Raw genomic sequence first — 21,926 nt, forward strand, 5'->3', positions numbered from 1 at the left:
GTCGGCACGCGGTACTTGTAAGAAAGTATCTGTTGAGCAATGCTGAGGTTGTGAGTTCAAGCCTCGCCTGGAGCATCTTTGTATACTGTTTTTTTTTCCTTTTCTTATGTCATTGATTATAAACTGCTACCTTAATATGTAATAAGATATTACAAAGGATGGAAGAAAGAAAGAAAAAACACAAACATGATTGTGCATTTAAGTTGTCAGCACACATCTGCTTTGGTTCAAATGCACTGCATATCTTCCTTCAGTCAGCCAACAAAACAGCAATGGAAAAGATTAACATACTGTTGGTAAAGCAGTTGCATCAAATTGATTTTCTGCAATATAGCATGATAATCCATACTGACAGCTCTGGATAGTACCAGCACATTTCTCGCTGGACTTGGTAATGCAAAGAACACAGTAAACAGCTTCAATTTTTTTCAAAAATAAATAATTGACTATTAAAAACCTATCAGTCTTAAATAAGGACATCAGTAAGCACCACTAGCATAGTGGGTAAGGTACTGTTCTCCTAAGCCAGTGGTTGTGGGTGTAAGTTCTGTCAGAGTTGGAAGTCATTACAGCAAGTGTCTCATCACTAGAGTTGATATTTTATCCTTGCTTCAACTGTAAAACAGTCTTGCAGTGTTTAGCTTGTAAAAAATGACCACAGAAGCTAAAATATGACAAAAATAACATTGTTGTTGTTTTTTTTAAACCTTTTCTATCACCGTGGACAGCTTATTCAAGTGCCATCTGGCACGCATGTTCCTTTGTTGCTCATCATTCATCACCAAAAATGATTTTCTTTTTCAATTCTTATGACTGTACTGATTGTATTGAATAAAATCCACATCTAGCATAACCAATTAATGCTGCAAAGTGCTCCATTGGTGCAATTGGTCAGTGCGCGGTACTTATAAGACAGTATCTGTTGAGCAATGCCGAGGTTGTGAGTTCAAGCCTCACCTGGAGCATCTTTGTATAATGTTTGTTTTTTCCTTTTCTTATGTCATTAGTCATTGATTATAAACTGCTACATTAATATTTAATAAGATATTACAAAGGATGGAAGAAAGCAAGAAAAAACACAAACATGATTGTGCATTTAAGTTGTCAGCACACATCTGCTTTGGTTCAAATGCACTGCATATCTTCCTTCAGTCAGCCAACAAAACAGCAATGGAAAAGATTAACATACTGTTGGCAAAGCAGTTGCATCAAATTGATTTTCTGCAATATAGCATGATAATCCATACTGACAGCTCTGGATAGTAACAGCACATTTCTTACTGGACTTGGTAATGCAAAGAACACAGTAAACAGCTTCAATTTTTTTCAAAAATAAATAATTGACTATTAAAAACCTATCAGTCTTAAATAAGGACATCAGTAAGCACCACTGGCATAATGGGTAAGGCACTGTTCTCCTAAGCCAGAGATTGTGGGTTTAAGTCCCGTCTGAGTTGGAAGTTATTTACAGCAAGTGTCTCATCACTAGAGTTGATATTTTATCCTTGCTTCAACTGTAAAACAGTCTTGCAGTGTTTAGCTTGTAAAAAATGACCACAGAAGCTAAAATATGACATTAATTATGATAACATTGTTGTTGTTGTTTTTTAAACCTTTTCTATCACCGTGGACAGCTTATTCAAGTGCCATCTGGCATGCATGTTCCTTTGTTGCTCATCATTCATCACCAAAAATGATTTTTCAATTCTTATGACTGTTCTGATTGTATTGAATAAAATCCACATCTAGCATAACCTATTAATGCTGCAAAGTGCTCCAGTGGCGCAATTGGTCAGCGCGCGGTACTTATAAGCCAGTATCTGTTGAGCAATGCTGAGGTTGTGAGTTCAAGCCTCACCTGGAGCATCTTTGTATACTGGTTTTTTTTCCTTTTCTTATGTCATTAGTCATTGATTATAAACTGCTACATTAATATTTAATATGATATTACAAAGGATAGAAGAAAGAAAGAAAAAACACAAACATGATTGTGCATTTAAGTTGTCAGCACACATCTGCTTTGGTTCAAATGCACTGCTTAGTCAACCAACAAAACAGCAATGGAAAAGATTAACATACTGTTGGTAAAGCAGTTGCATCAAATTGATTTTCTGCAATATAGCATGATAATCCATACTGACAGCTCTGGTTAGTACCAGCACATTTCTTGCTGGACTTGGTAATGCAAAGAACACAGTAAACAGCTTCACTTTTTTTCAAAAATAAATAATTGACTATTAAAAACCAATCAGTCTTAAATAAGGACATCAGTAAGCACCACTGGCATAATGGATAAGTCACTGCCCTCCTAAGCCAGGGGGTCCAAGTCCCATATGGGGTGGAAGTCATTACAGCAAGTGTCTCATCACTAGAGTTGATATTTTATCCTTGCTTCAACTGTAAAACAGTCTTGCAGTGTTTAGCTTGCAAAAAATGACCACAGAAGCTAAAATATGACATTTATTATGATAACATTGTTGTTGTTTTTTTTTTTAAACCTTTTCTATCACAGTGGACAGCTTATTCAAGTACCATCTGACATGCATGTTCATTTGTTGCTCATAATTCATCACCAAAAATGATTTTCTTTTTCAATTCTTATGACTGTACTAATTGTATTGATAAAATCCACATCTAGCAGAACCAACCAATGCTGCAAAGTGCTCCAGTGGTGATATTGGTCGGCACGCGGTACTTGTAAGAAAGTATCTGTTGAGCAATGCTGAGGTTGTAAGTTCAAGCCTCGCCTGGAGCATCTTTGTATACTGTTTTTTTTTCCTTTTCTTATGTCATTGATTATAAACTGCTACCTTAATATGTAATAAGATATTACAAAGGATGGAAGAAAGAAAGAAAAAACACAAACATGATTGTGCATTTAAGTTGTCAGCACACATCTGCTTTGGTTCAAATGCACTGCATATCTTCCTTCAGTCAGCCAACAAAACAGCAATGGAAAAGATTAACATACTGTTGGTAAAGCAGTTGCATCAAATTGATTTTCTGCAATATAGCATGATAATCCATACTGACAGCTCTGGATAGTACCAGCACATTTCTCGCTGGACTTGGTAATGCAAAGAACACAGTAAACAGCTTCAATTTTTTTCAAAAATAAATAATTAACTATTAAAAACCTATCAGTCTTAAATAAGGACATCAGTAAGCACCACTAGCATAGTGGGTAAGGTACTGTTCTCCTAAGCCAGTGGTTGTGGGTGTAAGTTCTGTCAGAGTTGGAAGTCATTACAGCAAGTGTCTCATCACTAGAGTTGATATTTTATCCTTGCTTCAACTGTAAAACAGTCTTGCAGTGTTTAGCTTGTAAAAAATGACCACAGAAGCTAAAATATGACAAAAATAACATTGTTGTTGTTTTTTTTAAACCTTTTCTATCACCGTGGACAGCTTATTCAAGTGCCATCTGGCACGCATGTTCCTTTGTTGCTCATCATTCATCACCAAAAATGATTTTCTTTTTCAATTCTTATGACTGTACTGATTGTATTGAATAAAATCCACATCTAGCATAACCAATTAATGCTGCAAAGTGCTCCATTGGTGCTATTGGTCAGTGCGCGGTACTTATAAGACAGTATCTGTTGAGCAATGCCGAGGTTGTGAGTTCAAGCCTCACCTGGAGCATCTTTGTATAATGTTTGTTTTTTCCTTTTCTTATGTCATTAGTCATTGATTATAAACTGCTACCTTAATATTTAATATGATATTACAAAGGATGGAAGAAAGAAAGAAAGAAAGAAAAAACACAAACATGATTGTACATTTAAGTTGTCAGCACACATCTGCTTTGGTTCAAATGCACTGCATATCTTCCATCAGTCAGCCAACAAAACAGCAATGGATAAGATTAACATACTGTTGGTAAAGCAGTTGCATCAAATTGATTTTCTGCAATATAGCATGATAATCCATACTGACAGCTCTGGATAGTACCTGCAGATTTCTTGCTGGACCTGGTAATGCAAAGAACACAGTAAACAGCTTCACTTTTTCCTAAAAAATAAATAATTGACTATTAAAAACCTAACAGTCTTAAATAAGAACATCAGTAAGCACCACTGGCATAATGGATAAGTCACTGCCCTCCTAAGCCAGGGGTCCAAGTCCCATATGGGGTGGAAGACATTACAGCAAGTGTCTCATCACTAGAGTTGATATTTTATCCTTGCTTCAACTGTAAAACAGTCTTGCAGTGTTTAGCTTGTAAAAAATAACCGCAGAAGCTAAAATATGACATTAATTATGATAACATTGTTGTTGTTGTTTTTTAAACCTTTTCTATCACCGTGGACAGCTTATTCAAGTGCCATCTGGCATGCATGTTCCTTTGTTGCTCATCATTCATCACCAAAAATGATTTTCTTTTTCAATTCTTATGACTGTACTGATTGAATAAAATCCACATCTAGCATAATCAATTAATGCTGAAAAGTGCTCCAGTGGCGCAATTGGTCAGCGTGCGGTACTTGTAAGACAGTATCTGTTGAGCAATGCCGAGGTTGTGAGTTCAAGCCTCACCTGGAGCATTTTTGTATACTGTTTTTTTCCTTTTCTAAAGTCATTAGTCATTGATTATAAACCGCTACCTTAATATGTAACAAGATATTACAAAGGATGGAAGAAAGAAAGAAAAAACACAAACATGATTGTGCATTTAAGTTGTCAGCACACATCTGCTTTGGTTCAAATGCACTGCATATCTTCCTTCAGTCAGCCAACAAAACAGCAATGGAAAAGATTAACATACTGTTGGTAAAGCAGTTGCATCAAATTGATTTTCTGCAATATAGCATGATAATCCATACTGACAGCTCTGGATAGTACCTGCAGATTTCTTGCTGGACCTGGTAATGCAAAGAACACAGTAAACAGCTTCACTTTTTCCTAAAAAATAAACAATTGACTATTAAAAACCTAACAGTCTTAAATAAGAACATCAGTAAGCACCACTGGCATAATGGATAAGTCACTGCCCTCCTAAGCCTGGGGTCCAAGTCCCATATGGGGTGGAAGTCATTACAGCAAGTGTCTTATCACTAGAGTTGATATTTTATCCTTGCTTCAACTGTAAAACAGTCTTGCAGTGTTTAGCTTGTAAAAAATGACTGCAGAAGCTAAAATATGACATTAATTATGATAACATTGTTGTTGTTGTTTTTTAAACCTTTTCTATCACCGTGGACAGCTTATTCATGTGCCATCTGGCATGCATGTTCCTTTGTTGCTCATCATTCATCACCAAAAATGATTTTCTTTTTCAATTCTTATGACTGTACTGATTGAATAAAATCCACATCTAGCATAACCAATCAATGCTGAAAAGTGCTCCAGTGGCGCAATTGGTCAGCGTGCGGTACTTATAAGACAGTATCTGTTGAGCAATGCTGAGGTTGTGAGTTAAAGCCTCACCTGGAGCATCTTTGTATACTGTTTTTTTCCTTTTCTTAAGTCATTAGTCATTGATTATAAACTGCTACCTTAATATGTAATAAGATATTACAAAGGATGGAAGAAAGAAAGAAAAAACACAAACATGATTGTGCATTTAAGTTGTCAGCACACATCTGCTTTGGTTCAAATGCACTGCATATCTTCCTTCAGTCAGCCAACAAAACAGCAATGGAAAAGATTAACATACTGTTGGTAAAGCAGTTGCATCAAATTGATTTTCTGCAATATAGCATGATAATCCATACTGACAGCTCTGGATAGTACCAGCACATTTCTCGCTGGACTTGGTAATGCAAAGAACACAGTAAACAGCTTCAATTTTTTTCAAAAATAAATAATTGACTATTAAAAACCTATCAGTCTTAAATAAGGACATCAGTAAGCACCACTAGCATAGTGGGTAAGGCACTGTTCTCCTAAGCCAGTGGTTGTGGGTGTAAGTTCTGTCTGATTTGGAAGTCATTACAGCAAGTGTCTCATCACTAGAGTTGATATTTTATCCTTGCTTCAACTGTAAAACAGTCTTGCAGTGTTTAGCTTGTAAAAAACGACCACAGAAGCTAAAATATGACAAAAATAACATTGTTGTTGTTTTTTTTAAACCTTTTCTATCACCGTGGACAGCTTATTCAAGTGCCATCTGGCATGCATGTTCCTTTGTTGCTCATCATTCATCACCAAAAATGATTTTCTTTTTCAATTCTTATGACTGTACTGATTGTATTGAATAAAATCCACATCTAGCATAACCAATTAATGCTGCAAAGTGCTCCATTGGCGCAATTGGTCAGTGCGCTGTACTTATAAGACAGTATCTGTTGAGCAAAGCCGAGGTTGTGAGTTCAAGCCTCACCTGGAGCATCTTTGTATACTGTTTTTTTTTCCTTTTCTTATGTCATTAGTCATTGATTATAAACTGCTACCTTAATATTTAATATGATATTACAAAGGATGGAAGAAAGAAAGAAAGAAAAAACACAAACATGATTGTACATTTAAGTTGTCAGCACACATCTGCTTTGGTTCAAATGCACTGCATATCTTCCATCAGTCAGCCAACAAAACAGCAATGGATAAGATTAACATACTGTTGGTAAAGCAGTTGCATCAAATTGATTTTCTGCAATATAGCATGATAATCCATACTGACAGCTCTGGATAGTACCTGCAGATTTCTTGCTGGACCTGGTAATGCAAAGAACACAGTAAACAGCTTCACTTTTTCCTAAAAGATAAATAATTGACTATTAAAAACCTAACAGTCTTAAATAAGAACATCAGTAAGCACCACTGGCATAATGGATAAGTCACTGCCCTCCTAAGCCAGGGGTCCAAGTCCCATATGGGGTGGAAGTCATTACAGCAAGTGTCTCATCACTAGAGTTGATATTTTATCCTTGCTTCAACTGTAAAACAGTCTTGCAGTGTTTAGCTTGTAAAAAATAACCGCAGAAGCTAAAATATGACATTAATTATGATAACATTGTTGTTGTTGTTTTTTAAACCTTTTCTATCACCGTGGACAGCTTATTCAAGTGCCATCTGGCATGCATGTTCCTTTGTTGCTCATCATTCATCACCAAAAATGATTTTCTTTTTCAATTCTTATGACTGTACTGATTGAATAAAATCCACATCTAGCATAACCAACCAATGCTGAAAAGTGCTCCAGTGGCGCAATTGGTCCGCGTGCGGTACTTATAAGACAGTATCTGTTGAGCAATGCCGAGGTTGTGAGTTCAAGCCTCACCTGGAGCATTTTTGTATACAGTTTTTTCCTTTTCTTAAGTCATTAGTCATTGATTATAAACTGCTACCTTAATATGTAATAAGATATTACAAAGGATGGAAGAAAGAAAGAAAAAACACAAACATGATTGTGCATTTAAGTTGTCAGCACACATCTGCTTTGGTTCAAATGCACTGCATATCTTCCTTCAGTCAGCCAACAAAACAGCAATGGAAAAGATTAACATACTGTTGGTAAAGCAGTTGCATCAAATTGATTTTCTGCTATATAGCATGATAATCCATACTGACAGCTCTGGATAGTACCTGCAGATTTCTTGCTGGACCTGGTAATGCAAAGAACACAGTAAACAGCTACACTTTTTCCTAAAAAATAAATAATTGACTATTAAAAACCTAACAGTCTTAAATAAGAACATCAGTAAGCACCACTGGCATAATGGATAAGTCACTGCCCTCCTAAGCCAGGGGTCCAAGTCCCATATGGGGTGGAAGTCATTACAGCAAGTGTCTCATCACTAGAGTTGATATTTTATCCTTGCTTCAACTGTAAAACAGTCTTGCAGTGTTTAGCTTGTAAAAAATGACCGCAGAAGCTAAAATATGACATTAATTATGATAACATTGTTGTTGTTGTTGTTTTTTAAACCTTTTCTATCACCGTGGACAGCTTATTCAAGTGCCATCTGGCATGCATGTTCCTTTGTTGCTCATCATTCATCACCAAAAATGATTTTCTTTTTCAATTCTTATGACTGTACTGATTGTATTGAATAAAATCCACATCTAGCATTAACAATTAATGCTGCAAAGTGCTCCAGTGGCGCAATTGGTCAGCACGCGGTACTTATAAGACAGTATCTGTTGAGCAATGCTGAGGTTGTGAGTTCAAGCCTCACCTGGAGCGTATTTGTATACTCTTTTTTTTTCCTTTTCTTATGTCATTAGTCATTGTTTATAAACTGCTACCTTAATATTTAATATGATATTACAAAGGATGGAAGAAAGAAAGAAAAAACACAAACATGATTGTGCATTTAAGTTGTCAGCACACATCTGCTTTGGTTCAAATGCACTGCATATCTTCCTTCAGTCAGCCAACAAAACAGCAATGGAAAAGATTAACATACTGTTGGTAAAGCAGTTGCATCAAATTGATTTTCTGCAATATCGCATGATAATCCATACTGACAGCTCTGGAAAGTACCAGCACATTTCTTACTGGACTTGGTAATGCAAAGAACACAGTAAACAGCTTCACTTTTTTTCAAAAATAAATAATTGACTATTAAAAACCTATCAGTCTTAAATAAGGACATCAGTAAGCACCACAGGCATAATGGGTAAGGCACTGTTCTCCCAAGCCAGTGGTTGTGGGTTTAAGTCCTGTCTGAGTTTTAAGTCATTACAGCAAGTGTCTCATCACTAGAGTTGATATTTTATCCTTGCTTCAACTGTAAAACAGTCTTGCAGTGTTTAGCTTGTAAAAAATGACCAAAGAAGCTAAAATATGACATTAATTATGATAACATTGTTGTTGTTGTTGTTTTTTAAACCTTTTCTATCACCGTGGACAGCTTATTCAAGTGTCATCTGGCACGCATGTTCCTTTGTTGCTCATCATTCATCACCAAAAGTGATTTTCTTTTTCAATTCTTATGACTGTACTGATTGTATTGAATAAAATCCACATCTAGCATAACCAATTAATACTGCAACGTGCTCCAGTGGCGCAATTGGTCAGTGCACGGTACTTATAAGACAATGCCGAGGTTGTGAGTTCAAGCTTTGTATACTGTTTTTTTTCCTTTTCTTATGTCATTAGTCATTTATTATAAACTGCTACCTTAATATTTAATATGATATTACAAAGGATGGAAGAAAGAAAGAAAAAACACAAACATGATTGTGCATTTAAGTTGTCAGCACACATCTGCTTTGGTTCAAATGCACTGCATATCTTCCTTCAGTCAGCCAACAAAACAGCAATGGATAAGATTAACATACTGTTGGTAAAGCAGTTGCATCAAATTGATTATCTGCAATATAGCATGATAATCCATACTGACAGCTCTGGTTAGTACCAGCACATTCCTTGCTGGACTTGGTAATGCAAAGAACACAGTAAACAGCTTCAATTTTTTTCAAAAATAAATAATTGACTATTAAAAACCTATCAGTCTTAAATAAGGACATCAGTAAGCACCACTAGCATAGTGGGTAAGGCACTGTTCTCCTAAGCCAGTGGTTGTGGGTGTAAGTTCTGTCTGATTTGGAAGTCATTACAGCAAGTGTCTCATCACTAGAGTTGATATTTTATCCTTGCTTCAACTGTAAAACAGTCTTGCAGTGTTTAGCTTGTAAAAAACGACCACAGAAGCTAAAATATGACAAAAATAACATTGTTGTTGTTTTTTTTAAACCTTTTCTATCACCGTGGACAGCTTATTCAAGTGCCATCTGGCATGCATGTTCCTTTGTTGCTCATCATTCATCACCAAAAATGATTTTCTTTTTCAATTCTTATGACTGTACTGATTGTATTGAATAAAATCCACATCTAGCATAACCAATTAATGCTGCAAAGTGCTCCATTGGCGCAATTGGTCAGTGCGCTGTACTTATAAGACAGTATCTGTTGAGCAAAGCCGAGGTTGTGAGTAAAAGCCTCACCTGGAGCATCTTTGTATACTGTTTTTTTTTCCTTTTCTTATGTCATTAGTCATTGATTATAAACTGCTACCTTAATATTTAATATGATATTACAAAGGATGGAAGAAAGAAAGAAAGAAAAAACACAAACATGATTGTACATTTAAGTTGTCAGCACACATCTGCTTTGGTTCAAATGCACTGCATATCTTCCATCAGTCAGCCAACAAAACAGCAATGGATAAGATTAACATACTGTTGGTAAAGCAGTTGCATCAAATTGATTTTCTGCAATATAGCATGATAATCCATACTGACAGCTCTGGATAGTACCTGCAGATTTCTTGCTGGACCTGGTAATGCAAAGAACACAGTAAACAGCTTCACTTTTTCCTAAAAGATAAATAATTGACTATTAAAAACCTAACAGTCTTAAATAAGAACATCAGTAAGCACCACTGGCATAATGGATAAGTCACTGCCCTCCTAAGCCAGGGGTCCAAGTCCCATATGGGGTGGAAGTCATTACAGCAAGTGTCTCATCACTAGAGTTGATATTTTATCCTTGCTTCAACTGTAAAACAGTCTTGCAGTGTTTAGCTTGTAAAAAATAACCGCAGAAGCTAAAATATGACATTAATTATGATAACATTGTTGTTGTTGTTTTTTAAACCTTTTCTATCACCGTGGACAGCTTATTCAAGTGCCATCTGGCATGCATGTTCCTTTGTTGCTCATCATTCATCACCAAAAATGATTTTCTTTTTCAATTCTTATGACTGTACTGATTGAATAAAATCCACATCTAGCATAACCAACCAATGCTGAAAAGTGCTCCAGTGGCGCAATTGGTCCGCGTGCGGTACTTATAAGACAGTATCTGTTGAGCAATGCCGAGGTTGTGAGTTCAAGCCTCACCTGGAGCATTTTTGTATACAGTTTTTTCCTTTTCTTAAGTCATTAGTCATTGATTATAAACTGCTACCTTAATATGTAATAAGATATTACAAAGGATGGAAGAAAGAAAGAAAAAACACAAACATGATTGTGCATTTAAGTTGTCAGCACACATCTGCTTTGGTTCAAATGCACTGCATATCTTCCTTCAGTCAGCCAACAAAACAGCAATGGAAAAGATTAACATACTGTTGGTAAAGCAGTTGCATCAAATTGATTTTCTGCTATATAGCATGATAATCCATACTGACAGCTCTGGATAGTACCTGCAGATTTCTTGCTGGACCTGGTAATGCAAAGAACACAGTAAACAGCTACACTTTTTCCTAAAAAATAAATAATTGACTATTAAAAACCTATCAGTCTTAAATAAGGACATCAGTAACCACCACTGGCATAATGGGTAAGGCACTGTTCTCCTAAGCCAGTTGTTGTGGGTTTAAGTCCTGTCTGAGTTGGAAGTCATTACAGCAAGTGTCTCATCACTAGAGTTGATATTTTATCCTTGCTTCAACTGTAAAACAGTCTTGCAGTGTTTAGCTTGTAAAAAATGACCAAAGAAGCTAAAATATGACATTAATTATGATAACATTGTTGTTGTTGTTTTTTAAACCTTTTCTATCACCGTGGACAGCTTATTCAAGTGCCATCTGGCACGCATGTTCCTTTGTTGCTCATCATTCATCACCAAAAATGATTTTCTTTTTCAATTCTTATGACTGTACTGATTGTATTGAATAAAATCCACATCTAGCATAACCAATTAATACTGCAAAGTGCTCCAGTGGCGCAATTGGTCAGTGCGCGGTACTTATAAGACAATGCCGAGGTTGTGAGTTCAAGCTTTGTATACTGTATTTTTTTCCTTTTCTTATGTCATTAGTCATTGATTATAAACTACTACCTTAATATTTAATATGATATTACAAAGGATGGAAGAAAGAAAGAAAAAACACAAACATGATTGTGCATTTAAGTTGTCAGCACACATCTGCTTTGGTTCAAATGCACTGCATATCTTCCTTCAGTCAGCCAACAAAACAGCAATGGAAAAGATTAACATACTGTTGGTAAAGCAGTTGCATCAAATTGATTTTCTGCAATATCGCATGATAATCCATACTGACAGCTCTGGAAAGTACCAGCACATTTCTTGCTGGACTTGGTAATGCAAAGAACACAGTAAACAGCTTCACTTTTTCCTCAAAAATAAATAATTGACTATTAAACACCTAACAGTCTTAAATAAGAACATCAGTAAGCACCACTGCCATAATGGATAAGTCACTGCCCTCCTAAGCCACGGGGTCCAAGTCCCATATGGGCTGGAAGTCATTACAGCAAGTGTCTCTTCACTAGAGTTGATATTTTATCCTTGCTTCAACTGTAAAACAGTCTTGCAGTGTTTAGCTTGTAAAAAATGACCACAGAAGCTAAAATATGACATTAATTATGATAACATTGATGTTGTTGTTTTTTAAACCTTTTCTATCACCGTGGACAGCTTATTCAAGTGCCATCTGGCATGCATGTTCCTTTGTTGCTCATCATTCATCACCAAAAATGATTTTCTTTTTCAATTCTTATGACTGTACTGATTGTTTTGAATAAAATCCACATCTAGCATAACCAATTAATGCTGAAAAGTGCTCCAGTGGCGCAATTGGTCAGCGCGCGGTACTTATGAGACAGTATCTGTTGAGCAATGCCGAGGTTGTGAGTTCACGCCTCACCTGGAGCATCTTTGTATACTGTTTTTTTTTCCTTTTCTTATGTCATTAGTCATTGATTATAAACTGCTACCTTAATATTTAATATGATATTACAAAGTATGGAAGAAAGAAAGAAAAACACAAACATGATTGTGCATTTAAGTTGTCAGCACACATCTGCTTTGGTTCAAATGCACTGCATATCTTCCTTCAGTCAGCCAACAAAACAGCAATGGAAAAGATTAACATACTGTTGGTAAAGCAGTTGCATCAAATTGATTTTCTGCAATATAGTATGATAATCCATACTGACTGCTCTGGATAGTACCAGCACATTTCTTGCTGGACTTGGTAATGCAAAGAACACAGTAAACAGCTTCACTTTTTTTCAAAAATAAATAATTGACTATTAAAAACCTATCAGTCTTAAATAAGGACATCAGTAAGCACCACTGGCATAATGGATAAGGCACTGTTCTCCTAAGCCAGTGGTTGTGGGTTTAAGTCCCGTCTGAGTTGGAAGTCATTACAGCAAGTGTCTCATCACTAGAGTTGATATTTTATCGTTGCTTCAACTGTAAAACAGTCTTGCAGTGTTTAGCTTGTAAAAAATTACCACAGAAGCTAAAATATGACATTAATTATGATAACATTGTTGTTGTTGTTTTTTAAACATTTTCTATCACCATGGACAGCTTATTCAAGTGCCATCTGGCATGCATGTTCCTTTGTTGCTCATCATTCATCACCAAAAATGATTTTCTTTTTCAATTCTTATGACTGTACTGATTGTATAGAATAAAATCCACATCTAGCATAACCAATTAATGCTGCAAAGTGCTCCAGTGGTGCAATTGGTCAGCACGCGGTTCTTATAAGACAGTATCTGTTGAGCAATGCCGAGGTTGTGAGTTCAAGCCTCACCTGGAGCATCTGTGTCTACTTTTTTTTTCCTTTTCTTATGTCATTAGTCATTGATTATAAACTGCTACCTTAATATTTAATATGATATTACAAAGTATGGAAGAAAGAAAGAAAAACACAAACATGATTGTGCATTTAAGTTGTCAGCACACATCTGCTTTGGTTCAAATGCACTGCATATCTTCCTTCAGTCAGCCAACAAAACAGCAATGGAAAAGATTAACATACTGTTGGTAAAGCAGTTGCATCAAATTGATTTTCTGCAATATAGCATGATAATCCATACTGACAGCTCTGGATAGTACCAGCACATTTCTTGCTGGACTTGGTAATGCAAAGAACACAGTAAACAGCTTCACTTTTTCCTCAAAAATAAATAATTGACTATTAAAAACCTAACAGTCTTAAATAAGAACATCAGTAAGCACCACTGGCATAATGGATAAGTCACTGCCCTCCTAAGCCAGGGGGTGCAAGTCCCATATGGGGTGGAAGTCATTACAGCAAGTGTCTCATCACTAGAGTTTATATTTTATCCTTGCTTCAACTGTAAAACAATATTGCAGTGTTTAGCTTGTAAAAAATGACCACAGAAGCTAAAATATGACATTAATTATGATAACATTGTTGTTGTTGTTTTTTAAACCTTTTCTATCACCGTGGACAGCTTATTCAAGTGCCATCTGGCATGCATGTTCCTTTGTTGCTCATCATTCATCACCAAAAATGATTTTATTTTTCAATTCTTATGACTGTACTGATTGTATTGAATAAAATCCACATCTAGCATAACCAATTAATGCTGCAAAGTGCTCCAGTGGCGCAATTGGTCAGCGCGCAGTTCTCATAAAACAGTATCTGTTGAGCAATGCTGCGGTTGTGAGTTCAAGCCTCACCTGGAGCATCTTTGTATACTGTTTTTTTTCCTTTTCTTATGTCATTAGTCATTGATTATAAACTGCTACCTTAATATTTAATATAATATTACAAAGGATGGAATAAAGAAAGAAAAAACACAAACATGATTGTGCATTTAAGTTGTCAGCACACATCTGGTTTGGTTCAAATGCACTGCATATCTTCCTTCAGTCAGTCAACGAAATAGCAATGGAAAAGATAAACATACTGTTGGTAAAGCAGTTGCATCAAATTGATTTTCTGCAATATAGCATGATAATCCATACTGACAGCTCTGGATAGTACCAGCACATTTCTTGCTGGACTTGGTAATGCAAAGAACACAGTAAACAGCTTCACTTTTTTTCAAAAATAAATAATTGACTATTAAAAACCTATCAGTCTTAAATAAAGACATCAGTAAGCACCACTGGCATAATAGATAAGGCACTGTTCTCCTAAGCCAGTGGTTGTGGGTTTAAGTCCCGTCTGAGTTGGAAGTCATTACAGCAAGTGTCTCATCACTAGAGTTGATATTTTATCCTTGCTTCAACTGTAAAACAGTCTTGCAGTGTTTAGCTTGTAAAAAATGACCACAGAAGCTAAAATATGACATTAATTATGATAACATTGTTGTTGTTGTTTTTTAAACCTTTTCTATCACCGTGGACAGCTTACTCAAGAGCCATCTGGCATGCTTCTTCCTTTGTTGCTCATCATTTATCACCAAAAATGATTTTCTTTTTCAATTCTTTTGACTGTACTGATTGTATTGAATAAAATCCACATCTAGCTTAACCAATTAATGCTGCAAAGTGCTCCAGTGGCGCAATTGGTCAGCACGCGGTACTTTTAAGACAGTATTTGTTGAGCAATGGCGAGGTTGTGAGTTCAAGCCTCACCTGGAGCATCTTTGTATACTGTTTTTTTTTCCTTTTCTTATGTCATTAGTCATTGATTATAAACTGCTACCTTAATATTTACTATGATATTACAAAGGATGGAAGAAAGAAAGAAAAAACACAAACATGATTCTGCATTTAAGTTGTCAGCACACATCTGCTTTGGTTCAAATGCACTGCATATCTTCCTTCAGTCAGCCAACAAAACAGCAATGGAAAAGATTAACATACTGTTGGTAAAGCAGTTGCATCAAATTGATTTTCTGCAATATAGCATGATAATCCATATTGACAGCTCTGGATAGTACCAGCACATTTCTTGCTGGACTTGGTAATGCAAAGAACACAGTAAACAGCTTCACATTTTCCTCAAAAATAAATAATTGACTATTAAAAACCTAACAGTCTTAAATAAGAACATCAGTAAGCACCACTGGCATAATGGATAAGTCACTGCCCTCCTAAGCCAGGGGTTCCAAGTCCCATATGGGGTGGAAGTCATTACAGCAAGTGTCTCATCACTAGAATTTATATTTTATCCTTGCTTCAACTGTAAAACAGTCTTGCAGGGTTTAGCTTGTAAAAAATGACCACAGAAGCTAAAATATGACATTAATTATGATAACATTGTTGTTGTTGTTTTTTAAACCTTTTCTATCACCGTGGACAGCTTATTCAAGTGCCATCTGGCATGCATGTTCCTTTGTTGCTCATCATTCATCACCAAAAATGATTTTCTTTTTCAATTCTTATGACTGTACTGATTGTATTGAATAAAATCCACATCTAGCATAACCAATTAATGCTGCAAAGTGCTCCAGTGGTGCAATTGGTCAGCACGCGGTACTAATAAGACAGTATCTGTTGAGCAATGCCGAGGTTGTGAGTTCAAGCATCACCTGGAGCGTCTTTGTATATTGTTTTTTTTCCTTTTTCTAATGTCATTAGTCATTGATTATAAACTGCTACCTTAATATTTAATATGATATTACAAAGGATGGAAGAAAGAAAGAAAAAACACAAACATGATTGTACATTTAAGTTGTCAGCACACATCTGCTTTGGTTCAAATGCATTGCATATCTTCCTTCAGTCAGCCAACAAAACAGCAATGGAAAATATTAACATACTGTTGGTAAAGCAGTTGCATCAAATTGATTTTATGCAATATAGCATGATAATCCATACTGACAGCTCTGGATAGTACCAGCACATTTCTTTCTGGACTTGGTAATGCAAAGAACACAGTAAACAGCTTCACTTTTTTTAAAAATAAATAATTGACTATTAAAAACCTATCAGTCTTAAATAAGGACATCAGTAAGCACCACTGGCATAATGGAAAAGGCACTGTTCTCCTAAGCCAGTGGTTGTGGGTTTAAGTCCCGTCTGAGTTGGAAGTCATTACAGCAAGTGTCTCATCACTAGAGTTGATATTTTATCCTTGCTTCAACTGTAAAACAGTCTTGCAGTGTTTAGCTTGTAAAAAATGATCACAGAAGCTAAAATATGACATTAATTATGATAACATTGTTGTTGTTGTTGTTGTTTTTTAAACCTTTTCTATCACTGTGGACAGCTTATTCAAGTGCCATCTGGCATGCATGTTCCTTTGTTGCTCATCATTTATCACCAAAATTGATTTTCTTTTTCAATTCTTATGACTGTACTGATTGTATTGAATAAAATCCACATCTAGCATAACCAATTAATGCTGCAAAGTGCTCCAGTGGCGCAATTGGTTAGCGCGCGGTACTTATTAGACAGTATCTGTTGAGCGATTCCGAGGTTGACATAAGAAATGGAAAAAAAAACAGTATACAAAGAAGCTCCAGGTGAGGCTTGAACTCATCAAGCCTCACCTGGAGCTTCTTTGTATACTTTTTTTTTTTTTACTTTTCTTGTGTCATTAGTCATTGATTATAAACTGCTACCTTAATATTTAATATGATATTACAAAGGATGGAAGAAACAAAGAAAAAACACAAACATGATTGTGCATTTAAGTTGTCAGCACACATCTGCTTTGTTTCAAATGCACTGCATATCTTCCTTCAGTCAGCCAACAAAACAGCAATGGAAAAGATTAACATACTGTTGGTAAAGCAGTTGCATCAAATTGATTTTCTGCAATATAGCATGATAATCCATACTGACAGCTCTGGATAGTACCAGCACATTTCTTGCTGGACTTGGTAATGCAAAGAACACAGTAAACAGCTTCACTTTTTTCAAAAATAAATAATTGACTATTAAAAACCTATCAGTCTTAAATAAGGACATCAGTAAGCACCACTGGCATAATGGATAAGTCACTGCCCTCCTAAGCCACGGGGTCCAAGTCCCATATGGGTTGGAAGTCATTACAGCAAGTGTCTTATCACTAGAGTTGATATTTTATCCTTGCTTCAACTGTAAAACAGTCTTGCAGTGTTTAGCTTGTAAAAAAATGACCACAGAAGCTAAAATATGACATTAATTATGATAACATTGTTGTTGTTGTTTTATAAACCTTTTCTATCACTGGGGACAGCTTATTCAAGTGCCATCTGGCATGCATGCTTCTTTGTTGCTCATCATTCATCACCAAAAATGATTTTCTTTTTCAATTCTTATGACTGTACTGATTGTATTGAATAAAATCCACATCTAGCATAACCAATTAATGCTGCAAAGTGCTCCAGTGGCGTAATTGGTCAGCGCGCGGTACTAATAAGACAGTATCTGTTGAGCAATGCCGAGGTTGTGAGTTCAAGCCTCATCTGTAGCGTCTTTGTATACTGCTTTTTTCCTTTTTCTAATGTCATTAGTCATTGATTATAAACTGCTACCTTAATATTTAATATGATATTACAAAGGATGGAAGAAAGAAAGAAAAAACACAAACATGATTGTGCATTTAAGTTGTCAGCACACATCTGCTTTGGTTCAAATGCATTGCATATCTTCCTTCAGTCAGCCAACAAAACAGCAATGGAAAAGATTAACATACTGTTGGTAAAGCAGTTGCATCAAATTGATTTTCTGCAATATAGCACGATAATCCATACTGACAGCTCTGGATAGTACCAGCACATTTCTTGCTGGACTTGGTAATGCAAAGAACACAGTAAACAGCTTCACTTTTTTCAAAAATAAATAATTGACTATTAAAAACTTATCAGTCTTAAATAAGGACATCAGTAAGCACCACAGGCATAATGGGTAAGGCACTGTTCGCCTAAGCCAGTGGTTGTGGGTTTAAGTCCTGTCTGAGTTGGAAGTCATTACAGCAAGTGTCTCATCACTAGAGTTGATATTTTATCCTTGCTTCAACTGTAAAACAGTCTTGCAGTGTTTAGCTTGTATAAAATGACCAAAGAAGCTAAAATATGACATTAATTATGATAACATTGTTGTTGTTGTTGTTTTTTAAACCTTTTCTATCACCGTGGACAGCTTATTCAAGTGTCATCTGGCACGCATGTTCCTTTGTTGCTCATCATTCATCACCAAAAATGATTTTCTTTTTCAATTCTTATGACTGTACTGATTGTATTGAATAAAATCCACATCTAGCATAACCAATTAATACTGCAACGTGCTCCAGTTGCGCAATTGGTCAGTGCATGGTACTTATAAGACAATGCCGAGGTTGTGAGTTCAAGCTTTGTATACTGTTTTTTTTCCTTTTCTTATGTCATTAGTCATTTATTATAAACTGCTACCTTAATATTTAATATGATATTACAAAGGATGGAAGAAAGAAAGAAAAAACACAAACATGATTGTGCATTTAAGTTGTCAGCACACATCTGCTTTGGTTCAAATGCACTGCATATCTTCCTTCAGTCAGCCAACAAAACAGCAATGGATAAGATTAACATACTGTTGGTAAAGCAGTTGCATCAAATTGATTATCTGCAATATAGCATGATAATCCATACTGACAGCTCTGGTTAGTACCAGCACATTCCTTGCTGGACTTGGTAATGCAAAGAACACAGTAAACAGCTTCAATTTTTTTCAAAAATAAATAATTGACTATTAAAAACCTATCAGTCTTAAATAAGGACATCAGTAACCACCACTGGCATAATGGGTAAGGCACTGTTCTCCTAAGCCAGTTGTTGTGGGTTTAAGTCCTGTCTGAGTTGGAAGTCATTACAGCAAGTGTCTCATCACTAGAGTTGATATTTTATCCTTGCTTCAACTGTAAAACAGTCTTGCAGTGTTTAGCTTGTAAAAAATGACCAAAGAAGCTAAAATATGACATTAATTATGATAACATTGTTGTTGTTGTTTTTTAAACCTTTTCTATCACCGTGGACAGCTTATTCAAGTGCCATCTGGCACGCATGTTCCTTTGTTGCTCATCATTCATCACCAAAAATGATTTTCTTTTTCAATTCTTATGACTGTACTGATTGTATTGAATAAAATCCACATCTAGCATAACCAATTAATACTGCAAAGTGCTCCAGTGGCGCAATTGGTCAGTGCGCGGTACTTATAAGACAATGCCGAGGTTGTGAGTTCAAGCTTTGTATACTGTATTTTTTTCCTTTTCTTATGTCATTAGTCATTGATTATAAACTACTACCTTAATATTTAATATGATATTACAAAGGATGGAAGAAAGAAAGAAAAAACACAAACATGATTGTGCATTTAAGTTGTCAGCACACATCTGCTTTGGTTCAAATGCACTGCATATCTTCCTTCAGTCAGCCAACAAAACAGCAATGGATAAGATTAACATACTGTTGGTAAAGCAGTTGCATCAAATTGATTTTCTGCAATATAGCATGATAATCCATACTGACAGCTCTGGTTAGTACCAGCACATTCCTTGCTGGACTTGGTAATGCAAAGAACACAGTAAATAGCTTCAATTTTTTTCAAAAATAAATAATTGACTATTAAAAACCTATCAGTCTTAAATAAGGACATCAGTAACCACCACTGGCATAATGGGTAAGGCACTGTTCTCCTAAGCCAGTTGTTGTGGGTTTAAGTCCTGTCTGAGTTGGAAGTCATTACAGCAAGTGTCTCATCACTAGAGTTGATATTTTATCCTTGCTTCAACTGTAAAACAGTCTTGCAGTGTTTAGCTTGTAAAAAAAGACCAAAGAAGCTAAAATATGACATTAATTATGATAACATTGTTGTTGTTGTTTTTTTAAACCTTTTCTATCACCGTGGACAGCTTATTCAAGTGCCATCTGGCACGCATGTTCCTTTGTTGCTCATCATTCATCACCAAAAATGATTTTCTTTTTCAATTCTTATGACTGTACTGATTGTATTGAATAAAATCCACATCTAGCATAACCAATTAATACTGCAAAGTGCTCCAGTGGCGCAATTGGTCAGTGCGCGGTACTTATAAGACAATGCCGAGGTTGTGAGTTCAAGCTTTGTATACTGTTTTTTTTCCCTTTTCTTATGTCATTAGTCATTGATTATAAACTACTACCTTAATATTTAATATGATATTACCAAGGATGGATGGAAGAAAGAAAGAAAAAACACAAACATGATTGTGCATTTAAGTTGTCAGCACACATCTGCTTTGGTTCAAATGCACTGCATATCTTCCTTCAGTCAGCCAACAAAACAGCAATGGATAAGATTAACATACTGTTGGTAAAGCAGTTGCATCAAATTTATTTTCTGCAATATAGCATGATAATTCATACTGACAGCTCTGGATAGTACCAGCACATTTCTTGCTGGACTTGGTAATGCAAAGAACACAGTAAACAGCTTCACTTTTTCCTCAAAAATAAATAATTGACTATTAAAAACCTAACAGTCTTAAATAAGAACATCAGTAAGCACCACTGCCATAATGGATAAGTCACTGCCCTCCTAAGCCACGGGGTCCAAGTCCCATATGGGCTGGAAGTCATTACAGCAAGTGTCTCTTCACTAGAGTTGATATTTTATCCTTGCTTCAACTGTAAAACAGTCTTGCAGTGTTTAGCTTGTAAAAAATGACCACAGAAGCTAAAATATGACATTAATTATGATAACATTGATGTTATTGTTTTTTAAACCTTTTCTATCACCGTGGACAGCTTATTCAAGTGCCATCTGGCATGCATGTTCCTTTGTTGCTCATCATTCATCACCAAAAATGATTTTCTTTTTCAATTCTTATGACTGTACTGATTGTTTTGAATAAAATCCACATCTAGCATAACCAATTAATGCTGAAAAGTGCTCCAGTGGCGCAATTGGTCAGCGCGCGGTACTTATGAGACAGTATCTGTTGAGCAATGCCGAGGTTGTGAGTTCACGCCTCACCTGGAGCATCTTTGTATACTGTTTTTTTTTCCTTTTCTTATGTCATTAGTCATTGATTATAAACTGCTACCTTCATATTTAATATGATATTACAAAGTATGGAAGAAAGAAAGAAAAACACAAACATGATTGTGCATTTAAGTTGTCAGCACACATCTGCTTTGGTTCAAATGCACTGCATATCTTCCTTCAGTCAGCCAACAAAACAGCAATGGAAAAGATTAACATACTGTTGGTAAAGCAGTTGCATCAAATTGATTTTCTGCAATATAGTATGATAATCCATACTGACAGCTCTGGATAGTACCAGCACATTTCTTGCTGGACTTGGTAATGCAAAGAACACAGTAAACAGCTTCACTTTTTTTCA

At 35.8% G+C, this 21,926-nt stretch overlaps 6 non-coding genes across 6 annotated transcripts; all 6 read left to right on the plus strand.

Moving 5' to 3' along the window:
- Nucleotides 1-1,773: 1,773 nt before the first annotated feature.
- Nucleotides 1,774-1,866, plus strand: TRNAI-UAU (transfer RNA isoleucine (anticodon UAU)). Its single transcript is given in 2 exon segments — nucleotides 1,774-1,811; nucleotides 1,831-1,866. It is a non-coding gene; the product is annotated as a tRNA-Ile (tRNA).
- Nucleotides 1,867-4,454: 2,588 nt separating this feature from the next.
- On the plus strand, nucleotides 4,455-4,547 carry TRNAT-UGU (transfer RNA threonine (anticodon UGU)). Its single transcript is given in 2 exon segments — nucleotides 4,455-4,492; nucleotides 4,512-4,547. It is a non-coding gene; the product is annotated as a tRNA-Thr (tRNA).
- Nucleotides 4,548-13,381: 8,834 nt separating this feature from the next.
- Nucleotides 13,382-13,474, plus strand: TRNAI-UAU (transfer RNA isoleucine (anticodon UAU)). The gene is given in 2 exon segments: nucleotides 13,382-13,419; nucleotides 13,439-13,474. It is a non-coding gene; the product is annotated as a tRNA-Ile (tRNA).
- Nucleotides 13,475-14,277: 803 nt separating this feature from the next.
- TRNAM-CAU (transfer RNA methionine (anticodon CAU)) lies at nucleotides 14,278-14,370 on the plus strand. The gene is given in 2 exon segments: nucleotides 14,278-14,315; nucleotides 14,335-14,370. It is a non-coding gene; the product is annotated as a tRNA-Met (tRNA).
- A 1,709-nt stretch (nucleotides 14,371-16,079) lies between these two features.
- On the plus strand, nucleotides 16,080-16,172 carry TRNAI-AAU (transfer RNA isoleucine (anticodon AAU)). Its single transcript is given in 2 exon segments — nucleotides 16,080-16,117; nucleotides 16,137-16,172. It is a non-coding gene; the product is annotated as a tRNA-Ile (tRNA).
- A 1,770-nt stretch (nucleotides 16,173-17,942) lies between these two features.
- TRNAI-AAU (transfer RNA isoleucine (anticodon AAU)) lies at nucleotides 17,943-18,035 on the plus strand. Its single transcript is given in 2 exon segments — nucleotides 17,943-17,980; nucleotides 18,000-18,035. It is a non-coding gene; the product is annotated as a tRNA-Ile (tRNA).
- Nucleotides 18,036-21,926: the final 3,891 nt, after the last annotated feature.

The sequence above is a fragment of the Pseudophryne corroboree genome, chromosome 4, assembly GCF_028390025.1.
Source record: "Pseudophryne corroboree isolate aPseCor3 chromosome 4, aPseCor3.hap2, whole genome shotgun sequence".
Classification (NCBI taxonomy): Eukaryota; Metazoa; Chordata; class Amphibia; order Anura; family Myobatrachidae; genus Pseudophryne; species Pseudophryne corroboree.